Genomic DNA, 18,082 nt, shown 5'->3' with positions numbered 1-18,082 from the left:
TTGACGTTTTTCAGGAAAAAGGCACTACAAAGGGACTTCCCAGGAGTCAAGCACTTTTCCCATTTAATCTATGAAGGCAAAAACAACTGGGATTTGTGAATTATGATATTTCAAGGTATAAGCAATAAAGGGATTGTAATCGTGTCGAGCTTGATTTTCTTTAATCAAATGACACGATTCAAGGGAATATGATGTTAACCATATTGATGCTCTGCAGCCTTAGCCCACTTGCAGCAGGCACCTGGAGCCAGGTTCTGTAGTCTCTGCAGTGTGACAAATCTTTGCCATGGATTTTAGTTGTGCAAGCCTTGTCCTTAAATGAATACAAGGAGTCTTCCATCCTATGCAGATAGGGGAGTTATGAGCAGGAAAGTTGATTACAGGACTTCGACTAATTCCCCCTATGGACATTGTATGTAGGGAAGCCATGATACCACCTACTCCAGATCAACTGTTTGCTTTGAACAATTCCCAGGGAGTCAGTGGAGAGCAGGCAGCACCCTGCTCTTTCAATCCCCAGCTCAATTTGTTGCAGGACAAGCTGTTAGTCTTTATGTATGCTCCAAGGCTTTTGAAAAGGAAGGGATTTAGCAGAAAAGTCCCACTGATAAATCAGGGGTTTCAATACAACTTTAAACCAAGGTTCCAGACCCATCCTTTTATTCTTTCTGCCCACATCTCACATGGACATTAGCAGGGATTTTCCGGGTTTCATAATCCGGCCTTTATCTTCCACTCGTTTCTTTATTTATTTACAGGAATTGCACACAAAGTCCCCCATAGTGCCATATAGCTTCCAAATCTGAGGCAGACTAATGTGCGTTAAGGATTGCAAACTGGCCTTAGCCCAGATTTTTCCGGTCTGTAGCTCTAATCCAGCCTGCTATTAGTTGGAGACAGCACTGTGTGATTTAATTGTTTCTGTGTAGGAACAAGATCATATATAAAAGCTCCATTGTCTCTCCTTGACTTCCAAAGCCTACAGGCATTAGGCTCCATTGCAGGACCTATGGTTTCCTCCTGTGAACAGAATGATTAACTTGTGCAATCCCTCACAGGGGGACATCTCTGGTTTGCCTTCTTTTCCAGCCTTACCTGTAGAGAAGCAGAAGCTCTAGTTTGCATCCTGGGTAATCCTTCTACTTGGACAAGGAAAACCCAGACTGTCTCTCTCACATTCATCTCACTGTCACAGCAATGCTGCATTGTTTGCTCTGCATACGTCCCACACAAATGATCCCAAAGACAACCCTGTGCTGACACTGCTGCTGCTGCCCAAGCAGTGTTACTCACAGCTGCTTGGAGTGCCTCTGCACTGCACAGTTTTGTGCTGTGCAGGTCAGCTGCAAATTTGTGAAAAGGGGGAGAGTAAGAGGATGATGCAACAGAAGAAAGAGGGGGCTATAGCACTTCCACTCCCTCGTGCCATCAGCAGCACCCTCTTCCACATGTACGCTGCAAGCAGCGCATCTATCTGTATCCATCCCACTATCTCCAGTCCAGCAGCTTGGGCTGGACTTTGGGTAGGCATGAAAGCACTGACCACAGCAATCAGCTTCCCTTCGCAGCAACTGTTTGGGAAGGACTGACCATCATGCAGGTTTTAAGAGTAAATTGTGAAGTTCAGAGGCAATCGAGTCAGTCCAGTGAGTGGTTCTGTTCTTCTGATTTACCAAATCAGTTTTGTTGGTGCCAGTTCTAGCCACGTGCAACAGCTCACAGCCACAGCAGTGCTGAAAGAATAATGCTGAGATGTTCCAGGCACTGCTGTGGGTCATAGTCTGCAGAGGCAGATACACAGATGTGGCGTAGGGTCTGGTTGGCAGTTTTTTGATACGGCAGTCTGCAATCTCTGCCCTCCTCGGCCGTTTCCGCATGAGTGACAGAATGGCCATATCACAGAACTATAGAATCATAGAATCGTTTGGGTTAGAAGGGACGTTAAAGATCATCCAGTTCCAACCCTCCTGCCATGGGCAGGGACACCATCCACTAGACCAGGCTGCTCAAAGCTTCATTCAACCTGGCCTTGAACATCTCCAGAGATGGGGCATCCACAACTCCTCTGAAGACCCACCCTTTCATTTCCCTCTCAGCATACTTCATGCAGTTTAGATGATGCTATTTTACAGCGACAAATACACTCCTTACTCTCGACTTTAGGGAAGGAAGTACATTAGAGCTGGCCTGCACATGCTTCTTCTGAATGATAACATAAATGCAGCAAGTGAGATTGAAATGACATAAACATGTGTGTCTTCCAGGGAAGCTGGTCAAATAAATTCTGTGGAGCTCTTAGTCATACAATGAATCATAGAATGGGTTGGAAGGGACCTTAAAAATCACCTAGTTCCAACCCCTCTGCCATAGTATTCACCTTACTTCTCGCTCACAGCCTGAAATGGATGGATGTGCGAGCAACGCCAAGTGTATGGAAGATTAATTAGGACTAAGATAAAGCATGAAGTTGGTACTGAGCATATTAGAATAAACATTATTAAAAAGACCAGGTGTTCCGAACTAGATGCACAGGATGATGTATCTTGAATGTGTGAGAAAGCCAGGCTGGAAAAAAAACACTTAGGAATAAGTGAATTGGAGATATGGCTGCGAACAGTCACGAGAGTGTGGAATAGACAAAACCAAAAGCACCCTGTTCGTCTGAAGGTCGGAAAACCGAGGAACTCTAAAGCCTGAATGAAAGCAGCCAATGGTAGCGGTTGCGCTTTCTTAATGTGACTTCTGTACGCCGTGCTAATTAAAAGACTAAATCTGCGAGGCCCGCGCCTCCTCCCTCGCCGCAGACAGGCGCCCCCACACCCCCGCCAGGGCAAAGCGGTGGAGCGGGCAGGGACCGCCTCTCGCTACCGAGCGCGGAGCCGCCGCGGGGCTATGGCGGCAAGCGGCCGACAGGGGGCGACACCGCCCGCTGCGCCCGCAGGGAGGGAGGAAGGCCGCTCAGCGGGCAGGGGGCATGAAGAACCAGCCTTGTGGGAGCGGCTGTGGGAGATAGGCTCGTTCAGCCGGGAGAAGAGACCTTATTGCTCTCTACAGCTACCTGAAAGGAGGTTGTAGAGAGGTGGATGCTGGCCTCTTCTCCCAAATGACAAGTGATAGGACAAGGGGGAATGGCCTCAAGCTGCGCCAGGGGAGGTTCAGGCTGGCTGTTCAAAGGGATCTGAACAGGCTGGATCGATGGGCTGAGACCAGTGGCATGAGGTTTAACAAGGCCAAGTGCCAGGTCCTGTGCTTTGGGGCACAACAACCCTGGGCAGTGCTACAGACTAGGAGAAGTCTGGCTGGAAAGCTGCCTAGAGGAGAAGGACCTGGGGGTGTTGGTTGACAGCAGACTGAACGTGAGCCAGCAGTGTGCCCAGGTGTCCAAGAGGGCCAATGGCATCTTGGCTTGTATCAGAAATGGTGTGACCAGCAGGTTCAGGGAGGTTATTCTGCCTCTGTACTCAGCACTGGTGAGACCGCACCTCAAATCCTGTGTTCAGTTCTGGGCCCCTCACCACAAGAAGGATGTTGAGGCTCTGGATTGTGTCCAGAGAAGAGCAACGAAGCTGGTGATGGGCTGGAGAACAAGTCTTAGGAGGAGTGGCTGAGAGAGCTGGGGTTGTTTAGCCTGGAGAAGAGGAGGCTGAGGGGAGACCTTATTGCTCTCTACAACTACCTGAAAGGAGGTTGTAGAGAGGTGAGCGCTGGCCAAGAGATAGGTGATAGGAAAGGAATGGCCTCAAGCTGCAGCAGGGGAGGTGCAGACTGGACATCAGGAAAAAATTTTTCACGGAAAGGGTCATTGGGCACTGGCAGAGGCTGCCCAGGGAGGTGATTGAGTCACCATCCCTGGAGGTGTTTAAAAGACAGGTAGACGAGGAGCATAGGAACATGGTTTAGTGGCAGATAGGAATGGTTGGACTCAATGATTTAAGAGGTCTTTTCCAGCCTAGTAATTCTATGATTCTATGACATCAGGAAAAATTTCTTCATCAAAACAGTTATTGGCCACTGGTACAGGCTGCGCAGGGACGTGGATGAGTTGCCATCCCTAAGGGCGTTTAGAAGAGGGGTAGGTGAGGTGCTCAGGTATGTGGTTTAGCAGTGGACAGGTACGGATGGACTTCATCTCAAAGCTTTTTTTCCAAGGGAGGGAGAGAAAGAGAGAAGGAAAGAGGGAGAATGGGAGAGCGGCAGAAGTATACTTAGCTCCCCTCCTTGCTCCTACCCCATCCTGGAAACACCTATGCCTAAGAGCACTATCCTGTGCATAAGGAACATTTCTGACTCTCTACACAGTACAATGACCTCAGATACACTGTGCTGTGGCTGGTCGCTATTCAGTGAGTCTCAGTTTTGGTAAAAAGCATAATGCATTTTAAGTAAATTGAAACACTGAAGAAATCCATGAATTAGCTGTCAAGCCCTCTCTTCATTACTGGTGTCTGCCATTGAACTCAAAACAATTCCATGTCAATGGTAATATTTAAAGAAGATATTCAAAGCATTCCGACTGTTAAGAACCAGATTTATATGTCACACTAGGCCACTTAGCAGACATCAGTGACCCATCTTGCGATTGCTAATTAATGAGGAATTCAATTACTGCAGCCCTGTGCAAACAGGGATCAGAGCACGATCTGAAGTCACACCCAGTCCTGCAATGACACCGCAGTCGTCAGTGGCTCACTGACACAGTCCTGGCAAGAAGCACCTCTAACTATAATAGCATGTCTGCTGCTTGCAGAGCTGCAGAGCCTTGGTCCCCTGGGATCACTGGCCACAGCCAATGCTGGTGGCTCGATCAACTTCCTCCCATGTCAGTCATCCCTCTCTGCTTTCAGAAGTGGTGTGTGCCACAGAACAAGCTGAAACAGCACAGCCAGAATCTCTGTCTCATCAGGCTCTCTCATGTCAGTAGAGACCTGCATCCTGACATGGTCCTTGTAAAGGCATGTTCAACCACCTCAGCTCTTGCTGAGCCAAGAAAGGAAACACTGCCTTAAGTAACCATATGCAAAAGGATTGTTGACACAGTCAGGTTGCAGCATCATGAGCTAAAGGAAAAACAGGCTAGCGAGGTTTGCAGTATTCCCGCAAACAGAGGGCTTGCCAATCAGATCAGATCAGCTGAGGTCTTCTCTGCAGGCTAAGGCAGTGCTCCCTAGCTCTGAGCAAAAATCATTGCACCTTTGCAGCTGAAACAGTGGGAAGGCTGTGAACATGTCTGTAGTCTACTAAAGGGCTCAAAAAGTTTGCACAAGACACCAGTGGTGGTGTAGCAGTAGGAGCTGCAGCTTAAAAAATGTTAAACTATCACTCAATATGTACAGCTTGAACTAAACACTGCAAATAACCAGGACTTGAGCATATGCCTTGTCACATTGATAGTTGGACAAATCAGAGTAAGAGAGGATAAAATGTATGACTGGCTGCATAAGGGACACTATTGTGATTGAACATTCAGGTTGCTGAGCTACAGGACCTCTGTCTTAGCCAGCACTACAGTGTTATACCTGCTACCTGCCATGCTCCAGTGTAATGGAAAGCCTGTGGCTGAGCAAGGCTGATGCTTAGAAGAAGCAGAAATAGAAGCAGACTCAGAAGCAGGCAGCTGTAGTCGGTGGGGAGCAGCTGCATCTGGAAATGGCAGTACTCAGATTGGGTAGGTGTCCTCAGATGCCAAGAAATATGGTCCCCGAAAGCAGCAACCAACATGCTCTTGTCCAGTGCAGAGCCCTGTCTTTCCCAGCCGTGTTCACCACCAGTCATGGGAAAAAAAAAAAAGTATTGGAAATCAGTATATGTCAGTGGTTTAAAATGCCCAAAGGTACCTTTTTTCACTTATCTGTAGACACTGGATTTTTTTTTCACAGAAGTGAAGGTCTGCGTAGCTTATACCTTTATTTGATTATGTGCATTTTGAAAGTTCACACATGAAATGCCTCCCATGCTTTTATAGCAAGTTGAAACTATTATTGCACCAAATGGGAAGTGAAATTCCCAACTGTCTGAACATATCCATACTTGATTTCTACACACCACATACCTCCAAAGCTCAGCCCAATCCTAAACTAACCCTGGCTAGATGACATCCATGAAGTAAAGTATTTCATTAAAAATCAGAAAAATGTACCCTCAGATTGGTTCTAGTGGAACTCTATTTAGATAATAAACATGTGCTCAAACTGAACAGGGTTTCAGCTATACTGTAATTGAAAGATGACCCATCAGAAACAGAACAGAGGAGCAGGAAATAGGATAGAGAAAATTTCAGAAAATCATCAGTAGCTTTAATCAACACTTGACACATTTTTTTTGAAATAAGTGTTCCTGCCCAATAAAATACTTTTGTGTGTCAGCCTAGTAATTTAAGTAACATCAAATGCCGCCTGTACTTCTACAGGTGGTGCAACACAGATCTTTCATGTTTTGTGGGTGAAACATCAACTATTCCACAGCAGACTGGGAAAGGTCCACTGGAAGAGACATGAAGAGCGGACAGAACAGCAGTGGTAAGAAACAGGACTGCACAGAGAGGAACTCACGGGTAGGTTCAGAGGTAAGGGAGTTTGATTCCTTCACATAAGAAGGATACGGAGCTGTTGGAACAGGTCCAGAGGAGGGCTACAAGGATGATCATAGGGCTGGAGCACCTCCCATATGAGGACAGGCTGAGAGAGTTGGGGTGGTTCAGCCTTGAGAAGGCTTTGAGGAGGCTTTATAGCGACCTTGCAGTACCTGAAGGGGGCTACAAGAAAGCTGGGAGGGACCGTTTACAAAGGCTTGTAGTGATAGGACATGGGGCAATGGCTTTAAACTGGAGAGGAGCAGATTTAGACCAGACACACAAAAAAAAATTTCTTCACCATGAGAGTGGTGAGACACTGGCACAGGTTGCCCAGAGAAGTTGTGCCTGTCCCACCCCGGAGGTGTTCAAGGCCAGGTTGGATGGGGCCTGGGGCAGCCTGATCTAGTGGGATGTCCCTGCCCAGGGCAGGGGGGTTGGAACTAGGTGATCTTTAGGGTCCCTTGTCCAACCCAAACTAGTCTATGATTCTATGATTTCCCCATCTTCCAACTCCGTTAAAGCCATGACAGCGTGTTTTCGCAAGGATGCCCCGCGCAGCTCCAGAGCTCGGGGCGCTCCCTTGGCCCTGTGCACATCCCCGCACCGGCTGCCGCGGCGCCCAGCAGGCCGGAGCCCCCGCAGCGCTCCCGGCAGCCCGGGCAGCGCTAGCTCGGAAGCCCGGTGGTGAGCCAGGCCTCCCGTGCCCGCAGGCGCCGAGCTGTGAGCCTGGGGAGACGTTACACAGCGCCGGCGCCGCCCCAGCTGACCCGGGCGAGGCGGCCGCTGAGAGGCCGCGGCTCGACTCCCTGCCGCTCCCGCGGAGGCTCCTCGCGGGCCCCGTCACAGACACAGCCCCCGGCACAGGGCCCGCAGAGGAACCACCCCGCGTAGCGCCCGGGACAGAGCCCGTGGAGGGAGGAGGCGGGCAGCGACAGGCGGCGGCGGGGCCCGCGGCTATCGGAGCCCGCTGCCCACGCGTCTGCCCGGGGCCCCCTGGGAGTCGTAGTTCGCGACCGCCAGCTCTGCCCCTTCCGTTGCACGGCCCGGAGCCGGCGAGGGACTACGAGTCCCATAGAGCCCCGCGGCTCCTGCCCCCGCCCGATGCGTCCTGTGAGTTGTAGTTCGCGACCGCCCACTCGTCCCCTTCCGCTAGCGAGCCCGGCGCCGCCCAGGGACTACAAAGCCCATGGTGCCCTACGGCGCCAGCACCGCCCCCGTGCCTTGCTAAAGCAGCACGTTGTCCGGCGACCGTGTCCCCGCCACCGCCTCCGCCCCCAGCTCCCCGGCTAGCGGCGGGGTCCGCCACCCAGCACGGCAAGTGATCGGGGCGGGAGGGGCGCTGCCCGCGTCCTGCCAGGGGCGCGCGAGGGGCAGTGAGGGGCGAGCGGCGCCGACCCCGACCCCCATGCCCGGCCCGGGCCCCCCGGGCTGCTCCTGCCCGGCCTCCTCCCTCGAGGGCACGGGAGGCCGCGGGTGTCGCCTCTGGGCGAGCTGCGGGGGAAGGGGCGGCTTCTCTGGGAGCGGTTAGGCGGCGGCGTCGGTGCCGCCCGCGGCTGACGCTCTCGCCCCGCTGTGGGCGATTCCCAGCGCTGCTCCGCGTTTCTGGGCGTTTCGCGGTAGGAACGTGGGGTTTGGTTGTGAACTGGGGGGGAGAAAAGCAAAGACTTGCCCTTTTCCTTCTTTCTTTCTTCGGTCTCTGAGCAGTTGTGGGGTCCTAAGACTATCCACGTTGCGCATCCCGTGCAATAAACTGAGCTTAGTCTTTTAAATTTTCCTTTGAAAATGCTTCTGGTTAATTGACAATGTCTCTTGTCCCAGGCGCAGCCTGCGCTTTTTTTCGTGAGGAAAATACATCCACAGCTGGTCCTGTCTACTGGTATCCCTGCAGGCAAGGAGTTCATTTTTTTGCTTGCTTTCAGGAGGAAAGAGAATGTTTCTGTTTGGTAATGCTTTGCGGAAAGTTGCAACTGCAGAGTGGTTGCTGCTTGGCTGGAAAAACAAGAGAATGAGCTTTTAAAGGTTAGATGCCGCTTTGCGTGCGTGATGGTGTCAGTAGTGGTCCCAAGAAATATCAGTGGTGTCTGGAATGGCCTTGCTTCTCCATTTTGTAGAGGTGTGTATCAGTGCACCTACTGTTCAGCTTATTAATGCACATATTTCTTCTTGGGAAGCTAATGAAAAAAAAAAGAAAAGGAAAAATCCCAGAGCAAATAGATGTCAGGGGTTTCCCTGCTGTATTTTAGCAGGAGATAGACCTTAAGCAGTAGGGGAAAAACGCACATCCATTTAATTATCCTGAGCTAAATGAGTTTATTAATGGAAAATACTGGGTTATGACTGTGGCATTACTTTATGCCCTGCTGTTTGTGGCTTTCAGTATACTTTCAAGTTTCAGTAACTTGCTGATTGTAGATTCGTCAGCTGTCACAATGTCTGGCACTTTTGTGTCTTAACTGTAAACTCAGATATTGTTTAATTCAGCGCTGGGACAGTTATGTGTTTTTCAGCGCATTCCTTCCTCCGTATGGTAAATATAATGAAACGTTGTTGCTGCCACCATCACAGCTGTGAATAAAGCACAGTGGTATTGGCATCTTAGTTGTGGGAGAGTCATCCTGTTGCTTTTTAGAAAAATAGTAGTTTTCAGAAAGCATCATCTTTTTCCTCATTTGTTACTCAGAAAAAGTGAAGAAAGAGATTTGAGGCAGTCTTAGAAAATGAAAGAATGAGAGCAAGGCAGAGGTAAGTGCTCCAGCATTCTTCAGAGTGCTATGTAACAACAGCTGTCTGAAGTGATATCGCAGCATGCACTTTGCCAGCCTGTGCTCACAGGAAGGAGGAATTCTGCAGCTTTCCTTGTCCTGCCATGGAAAAGTGCTTGCTCGTTAGCAGCACCAGTTGTCTGTCAGAGATAATTTATTGGTGTGATCTTAGTACTAAATCATCTTCATAATGGTTATTACCAAATAGGTGTTTGCAAATGGATTTCCAATGTGAATTGTGCCTGAGGTCAGCCTTCCCGTTATTGAAGGGTTTTGTAAATGGCCACTCAAATTTGAGATATTGTGAACATGTTAATAGTGTGGGTCTGTATTGGAGCTTACGAACTCTACAAATAGGAATTTTTTTTTCTTACCTACAAAGTGACTTGGGGGCATAACTTTGATGAACTGCAATTTATAGATTTGTACAAAAACATGCATGCACTTAGTGACAAGCTCTATTCCTTTCCACTTCTTTGCCTAAAACAAAAGAGTGAGATGGGTTGTTTTCCCCTCGGCCTCCTTCCCTCTCCCCACCTTCTTCAGCTGATGTGCTGTGCAGTTTGATTGAAATCATTGACTTAGCATCTCCACGTGGAAGAATTTCAGTGTCCTGATGACACCATGCACCAGGCTGCAGTAGAGACTACAATGCAACTCAAAGAGTTCATGTTTTCCAGTGCTTACGCCCTGCAGGCTGCCTGCAAAATAACCTTGTCTGTCAGGACAGTGCAATGTCACTCACGTGTGCTCAGAGATCTGTGTCTGTGCAGGAAGGGTGTGCACACTTGCGAGAGGGAGCAGGAGCCTACACCACAGATGGACAGCAGCACAAATACTGATGAAGCTGGAGGAAGGTCCCCAGTCATCTGTGCAGTACATCTGGAAATCCTGATCTTGCCTTGTGTATCTCATGTGTTGCACAAGTAGGAGCCATCCTTCCGAAGGATAGTAAAGCAGATAGTTGCAGGGTAAGTGATAAAGGCCTGTGTGTGAGGAACCAGGATCGGGAATTGCTGAGGATTTTTCTCCTTTCTTTGGGAGGCCGCAGGTAGGAATGGAAATAGACATCATTTGACAGGAGAGCCTCTTTACTGAGCTTGTCATGGGGGGAGAGGGGGGCTTTCATGAAATGGGCAGTGCAGCTGCTGGATGGACCAGACGACTTTCCTGGTGAGCCTGTGTCTGTAGTACTGAATGGGTTGTGCTAACTTGTGGGGCCCCGGTGTCCGCCGGCCCTCAGGCTGGAATTAGCTTACTTTCCTGGGGCTTTGTCTTTCTTAGGTCTGCCTTTGAAACCTGACTCTCTTTCTTCTGTTCCCTGCCGCAGCACATCTGTGTCTTTGCTCGTTGCCTGCAGGTGGGCTTGTGTCATCTAACAACGTTTCCAGGTTTAGTGGTCACCTAGTGATTTTGGAACGGGTAATATGGCTTTTTCCCAGCTACTGTTTGGAGACTAGCATGGAAGGGGCAGGCAGAAGAGCATTGATAAATAATAATCAGTTTGGCAGTTCATCATAATTATTTTGTCCTACAAAAATCACAATTTTGACTTCAAGGGATTGCATTTAAAAGTGTTCATAACAAAATGAATGAACATGCCTCTTGGGACCCAGATTCTGCATAACTCGGCAAACAGCCACTGACGTGGAATAAATGTGTATGTGCAGCTTAAGAAGACTTCTGCAACAGTTTGTGGACCACAGTCAAATACCTTGCAAGCCAGTAGTCAGTTGTCTATGGCAGAACTTCTCTACCCATTTCCTTTGCTGGCTGCTTGTAGATAATGAAAGAAGTGGAATGCTTGCTTCTTGTAGAACTTCCTAGAAACTGCATGCAGCAGCTGTGCTCTTTTCCTGTTACTCTGCTTTGGAGTGTTTTGCAGAGGGTTTCCCAGAATCAGAAGTATCACTTTGTTCATGGTTTTGAACGTCCTGGAGGAAAGAGGTGTGCTCAGTGGACATCTTATTTCAATCTACTGATGACGGGAGAGTCTAATAAAATTATTTTGATTCCAAAGCATCCTTGAATTCAGAAGATTTGCCTTGCGATAAAATAGAAAAGTGGCTTGGGTAAGTGTGCAGGTTCTAAGATAGTGTGAGTTTGAGTGGCTGATGAGATTTGGGCTGCATCACTTTGGTCTTTCTGTCTGGTATTTCTAAATGTAGCAACCTCTTTACAGCCTCTTAAAGCAGTAAGCATTTAGCCTATTGTTTGTTCTCTATTCTGCTCTGCACTAGCATCCTGATTCACTTCCTACTTTCATTTTGCCTGGTAGCTGTAGTCTATCTAATAGCAATAATGTCTAAAAGACAAAACGTATTCCAAGAATGCCTTCTTGTCTTTCACTGATAAATGATAGAAGTGTTTTCAGTGCATCAGTGTCCCAGGCCAGATATTCTCATGTTCCAACACATCGTTTCAAAAAAAAAAATTAATTTAGTTGTCTGTGACTTCTATGTTTTAGGTTCCAAAGTATAAATGGATGTTGGCTCCAGCATGCAGCTGTCTGAGTTTAGGCTGCATACATCGACATAGTTCGTGTCACAGGATCATCTCATTGATGCTCAGGGTAAAAATCTGTGTTTTGAAAGTTATGAACTTCTGAGTCATGAGAAACCAGAGCTGTAATCTCCAACCATCTGTGATCACAGAACCTGTTGCTCAGTTAAGTTTCAAAGGCGTGGGTTCTGTCAAAGAGATACATGCAATATGCAGAGTAGGTCACTTTGGTGATGGTTTTGAAATGCGTTCCAATTTCTGAATTTGTGGCTGTTGTGTTAATTGGCAGTCAGGTTTTAGCTGATGTATCCTTTGGAGTATGAGCAATCTAACAACAGAGAAGAGACACCATTTGGAGCTGGTGATAGTTTGTAAACATTTTTAAGATTGCTGTGCATAAGTATAGGAAAAGTCTCTTAAATTCTTGGTCTGCTTCCATTGCAGAGGACAATGCTGAAACATAAATGGGCATCTGTTGGTTTGGTTTCATCTTCTTCACAGATTAAATGTTAGGCATGGAAGGTGTTTTGTTAGGTATTCCAGACAGCAAGTAATGAGTGCAGTGGTTTGTCAGTGGGAGAAAAGTTGTGTCTGTGTCTTCAGAAGTATTTATACACCTCTTCTGTGTACATAAAATAAGTGGCCCTGCTAATGGGTAGCAGCATTCAAATGAGATGTGCTTATGCAGTGCACTATAGCAATCTGAAGTGCACAGGCTGTACTAGCCAAACCGAATATCTGTCGCTAGTGAAACTGCAGGCTTAGAGGATAAAAGGAATGAAGCACACTTAGTACCTGTAAATGTAAGTGAATTTTTATTGCTGCCTCTCATGCCGAGCAGATGGAGGGCTGTGTTCTGTCTGGGGATACTGTTGTTAGAGGGCTGGATCAGGAGGCAGTTAATGAAATAGTCTTTGGCCTGTGCCTGTGGCTTATGTACAGCACACCTCAGTTACAGCCTGACCTGTGTGAACTGTGCTAGATTCTCACTGGAAGACACTTGCTTTATTGCTTGCCAGCTTGCTCTTGAATCAAATTCAGTCCTTAGGCTACCTCTTGTCTTCCTCACAGGGACTCTAGAGGAACAAGGATGAGCAATGTTGGCATGTTATTGTGAGAAAGTACTGGGGGTGGTGTGATATCTTCCTCTGAAGACCCAATGATTAAAAGCAAAGGAAAATTCACATTGCAAAACTGAAATGCCTTGAAAGCTCTAGCAGCCTCCAGACTACCTGTTTGGATTCCAGAGGTCAAGTTTGTAGGTGTCTTCAAGTATTCATTTGCCTCAGTTCCTTATTTGTAAAACAGGGAAGTACATACAATCCCATCTCAGAGGCTGCAGGATTAATTCTCTGAGTACTGAGAGATGTGGATACCTTCTGCAGTGCTAATGGATATTGTAACTGTCTAAAGCAGTAATAAATGCATTTAGACTTGGTTGGGGGCAAGGAATCAAAAAAAATTGTTGATATTCCCTTTCAATAAAAGATTAAACACGTTCTGGTAGTTTTGTGGCTTCTAGTTTTTTACTACTTATACTGATATGCATGTAACACATGGAAAACACAGAGCAATTATAAGACTATGTAGAAATTTATTTCCTTCCTGCAGTGTCAACATGTTGGGAAAAGCAAATGCTGCTTCTGAATTTCTGTATAGCTCAGAAAGAGGAAAACATTCAATAAAAATGTCCTTTTTAAAGAGTAGCTGACTAGGTGTTTTGTAGCTAGGAGATAGAGAATTTTAAAAAGGGGTTTTATTGATTCGGTTGAATCACGGTCTGAAGGAAGCAAATTTGGACAAGACAAAAGGAAGAAATTTGTTCCTGCTGTAGGAGGATATCTCTCTCAACTACCTGTCCATCCTCTGTGTTTTTTTCCCTCTGTGAGTTTTCTCAGTGAACCATGTAGTTGAAATAAAATGAGAAAGGGCATTTGTTCTTTGGTGGCAGCTCATGTCTTAGTGCCAGTAGCTTGCCTTGCTAGAACCCCTCACCTGTGAGTGTGCCTCTCATCTCCTTGAGATTGTGAGCTAAGAGTTTCAGATGCCTAAATGTGCAGCTAGAATGAAAGCACTTTGGTCAGCTGAGACTATTCAGTATGAAAACCAACCCAGTAGTTCATGATGAGATCTCATGCAAAGAGGAAGCTCTGCTGAAGCTGTTTTACATTAGGAAAGCTGGAGGACTGATGTGATATAGCATGGCAGGGAGGTCTTTCTCACCCTGCCTTTGTCATCCACTGTGGAAGATAAGCGTTGCTAGAAGGATGTTGCCCTTACTTGTGTGCTCCTTTCTGAACTTGCGTTGGGAGGAGGAAAATAATCCCTAAAGTGTAGGTGAATAATATAGCCCTTTCTCCACAGCACTGTTGTCAGGGTGAATGCCTGCGTTGTGTGTGGTGTCAGGACAAAAAGACATTGAAAGGAAATAGGTGCCTGTCAGTAAGATGACTAATGGCTAAGTTTTAAGCTTGCAGTTCTTTGGGTGGTCTCAAAAATTCCTGTTTGGTTCCCTATGGATTTTAAGAGTTGGGAAAGGGCTTTATTTGTTCATGCATGTATACCTAAAGAACAATATTTAATCACCCAGTGAATTTTAAGCCCTTTAGGAGTAGTGAAGGTGAAACAGGCACAAAAATACAACTTGCTGAGCAAAAAGATGATTGAACTGGGGACTGAATCGGGAATTCAATCATCAAGGAATCTTTTCAAGAAAATTCCAGAGGCAAAACTGAATCTTGCTGAATCATAAGGATACAGGTTAGGCTCCTTGTCTTTCTTCTGGCTCCTGCAATTATCGTGGTGGTACTCTCATCAGGAGGAATGCATCCCAGATTAAGACAGTCTCCTGGCAGATAAGAGAACAGAAATACTTTATAATCTCTGATCTGTGAGTGCCTAGAAGCTGCATCTCCTGGTTTGCCTGAAAGAAATGCACTGTCATATCTGAGAGTTTCAGTCTGTGATTTCTCATAAGGGCCTCTTGCAGGCCTTTGAAGTAGCTGGAGGAGAGGCATTTGATGGGTTTCACATGTTCATGCCAAATCCCATGGTAATTAGAAAAACTTGAGGTTATGAGATGTTGTGGTATACGTATTATGGAGCACAATAAATTATTGCCTGAACAGCTGCTTTTGCCTGTGGCTTTACAGCTTCAGGTTGAATTTCGTTCTGTTCCATGGCAGGTTCTGCTGATCTCCTCTTTGTCACACACACATGCTCCACCTCTTTTAATCTTTGGTGTTCATTTTTTCTTGCAGGAATGGTGCTGTGCATTCCATCTCTGAATGACTGAGACTTTTACCTCCCTACCTAGTTTGCTTAAAATTCATCTGTGGGATAGCAAGCACAGACAAATAAGCTCTGCCTTGTTACCCAGTCTCATTGCTTTAGGAAGTTAAACTTTATTACAAAAAAAAAAAAAGAAACTGCAAGGTTGAAGCTAAGATGCTTGCGAGGATTTGATCTGAATCAGCACCATTTTTCTCATTGTTAGACATCGTAGGAAGAAGTGCCTACACATTCATATGCTTCAGCTTCTAATTGGTGTAAGGTATGCTCAGTCTTCTCTCAGAGGTTCCAGGATTATGTTCTATGTACTGTGGGCTGTGGATATCTTCTGGAAATACACTGGTGTATGGGAATGATAACTTTTCCATGGAGATGGGCTAGGTCAGCCTGGTGTCCATAGTATTTGACTGGTTCTCAGAATACGTGTACTTCCTCCTATATTGTTGATGAGGGCATTGGCTAGCTGAGTAGCCAGCCTTGTCTGTACTTCGGTGTTAACATGTCTTGTACCTGTTGTCTCTTGTGCTAAAGAAGAACTTGAACACACAGATTTTCACAGCAGTTGTTCAGTTGAGTTTTAGTTTACTGTTAACCAGTTGTAGGAGTTTTCCTAATGTTTACTGAGCAACCTGAGTCCCTGGGCATATTCCAAGGGGAAAAAACGTATAATCCAGAAACAGGTCTTCTGCATGGAAAATTTCACCTCCAGTGGGGGTTGAGCAGATCTAGGCACCTGAGAACAAGATCTTCTAGAAGTAAGTGGTGGCAGACTTGTCCGTCAGTGTGGCTGCCCAGCCTCTCCCTTGACCATTGCAGTATTGGGCTGTGGGTTCCTTGCAGAGGCTGGAACCCCACTATGGTGGAGCCAGGAACTACACTGAACAGTCAGCTTTGTTTTCTCCAAAGGCTGTACGGGTCAGATGAAAAACAGCGCTAGGTAGCATGAGTAAACTTCAGAGAAGACCTCCCTCTCCCCAGTATCAGACACATCATTTACCCAGTGGTGAGAACAGAGTGAGGTTTTCTAAAATATCACTTGGTGGGAAAAAAATTGCTTGGTGCATCTGTATAGAAGTCTGTTCTTTAACTAAAACTTGCTGTTTACTGTTTTTAAGCGCAGTCCCATAGATAAGAGACATGTTTTCAAACCCCGGCAGGCCTTAACCAGGCTTAGAACTTCAGTTTGTATTTAGAGCCAACTGATTCACTGTCAGAAAAATATTGCGGTATTTTGCACATAAACCAGCTGAGAACCAAGCCCAGAGCTGAGCATCAGAGAAATGGTACATGCCTGACTGACGTTATAGTTGGAAAAATATTTTCTCAGAGGACAGTGTTGTTTTCAGCATCTGTGCTTCAGAGTGTCCGTTCAGTTCTGCTTCTGCAATTGTTCCCACAGCTGTTTGGTCATCCAAGCTTAAAATACCTTAGGAGGGTTGGGAGAAAAAGGTGGCTTTTTAAACAGAATCTGCTCTCCAGTTTGGTTTATTGCACAAGTCAACAAATAGTTACACGAGTCTGGTGGGGGCGCTTTAGCCCTCATTGCCACCAGACAGCTCTGGCCAGACTGTCCTGCATGAGGCCTCACTGAGATGGTGTGTCCCCATTCAGGCTGTGGGTCTCAGGACAGGGGTTTCCTGCTGCTTAACTTATTTAGACCTGTCCACACCATGTGTAAATCATGGAAGAACAGGGAAGAATAGTTCAGCTTCATCTGCCTTTTTGGCTTAGCCTGACATGCAAGTTTCCTCGACTCAACTTCTTGTAAATGGGCGAAGGCATGGTCCTGGCTTTAAATTTATATTATGCATTGTGGCAAAAAATACCACAGAGTGCTTAACGTTGCCTGTGCAGACTTCTCTCATGTTTTTGGCTGAACCTCTTGGACTGTTAGCAGTGTATAATATTTGGTTTAACAAGGTATTTGCCTCGCAGCTCGGGAGCTGTGTCTGTAGCTGTTGCCTGCTTGGGGCATGGCACTCTCTTGGGTTTTAGGGGGATTTTGCTAACGGGAGCGCTCAGGAGCCAGGTTCATGGCCACTCCACGTTTTTCATGCCCTGCTTCTGTGATCTCCAGTTTGCTGACTGATCTCTAGCAGTGGACGAAGCAAAGGTGTGAATTGCTGAAGTCCCTCCATACACACATGGAGGGAGGTGTGCCAGCTGTCTGAATTAAACTTGCATGCTTCGTGTTACCCAGGTGGGCACTTTATAGAAACATATTTTAAGCAAAGTTAGAAAGCAAAACAACTCACTTGAAAACAGAGGCTAGAAACCTGAAAGCAGAGTGCTAATCAGACTCAAGGAGGCTGTTGCATTTTGGGGGAGTGGGCAGGGATTCTTTTGAGATCACATTCATGTACTGGAATGTGCGATCACCCTAGTGCCAGCCAGCTATCCTTCAGACTCACCTGGGCACAGGGCAGGAGCCTAACTTGTCTCTCTGGTCATCAGAGCGGGGCTGCAAACATGTTGTACAAGTAAATTGGCCAGTAAATTAGCACTCCAGACTAATAAAGCAAAATGCTGTTCATGTGTACTGTGAAACAAGTCTGAGCGAAGTAACCCAAAATGCTGTATTAAAAAAGCAGCACTCTCTTCCAAGTGCTTCAGTTTTAATAGGGTAGCAGTGGGAATAAAAAGAATGAGCATTAGTCTCGTGTTCAGTAGCCTTAGAGCACCATCAAAGTCAAATCATGGCACTATACCAGCTTCAAGGAGAACTTCTGGGCTTGAACAATATGGATGGAAGAAGGAATCTTTAAAGTAAGACATGGAAATTATTCACTGCAAGTTTGAAAACCCAATTCCTAGTGTTTTTCATACAGACTTGATCTTACTGATGTTCTGATCCTGGCATATGTGTAAATATATACATGATAATGTGATGCAGATCAGATTCAGATCGTGTGTAGTCTCTAGTTCAATATTTAAACTGTGACTATTTTCATATTCG

General features: G+C 46.5%; 1 protein-coding gene across 6 annotated transcripts in view; it reads left to right on the top strand.

Annotated features, from left to right (window-relative positions):
* Window positions 1-7,791: 7,791 nt before the first annotated feature.
* TRABD (TraB domain containing) overlaps window positions 7,792-18,082 on the top strand; it is a 35,725-nt gene continuing 25,434 nt past the window's right edge. The window contains exons 1-2 of one of the 6 annotated variants that reach the window (XM_054078157.1): window positions 9,677-11,405; window positions 11,801-11,905. The gene's annotated coding sequence lies outside the window, so the exon portion shown is untranslated. Of the gene's footprint in view, window positions 7,886-8,170; window positions 8,188-8,389; window positions 8,460-9,676; window positions 11,406-11,800; window positions 11,906-17,875; window positions 17,893-18,082 lie in introns of those variants that run through there. The other 5 variants (XM_054078144.1, XM_054078194.1, XM_054078175.1 and 2 more) reach the window with 5 other exon arrangements.

Source organism: Cuculus canorus, chromosome 1 (assembly GCF_017976375.1).
Source record: "Cuculus canorus isolate bCucCan1 chromosome 1, bCucCan1.pri, whole genome shotgun sequence".
Lineage (NCBI taxonomy): Eukaryota > Metazoa > Chordata > Aves > Cuculiformes > Cuculidae > Cuculus > Cuculus canorus.
Note: the sequence above shows the minus strand (reverse complement) of the source record. Positions and strands in the feature narration are given on the sequence as shown.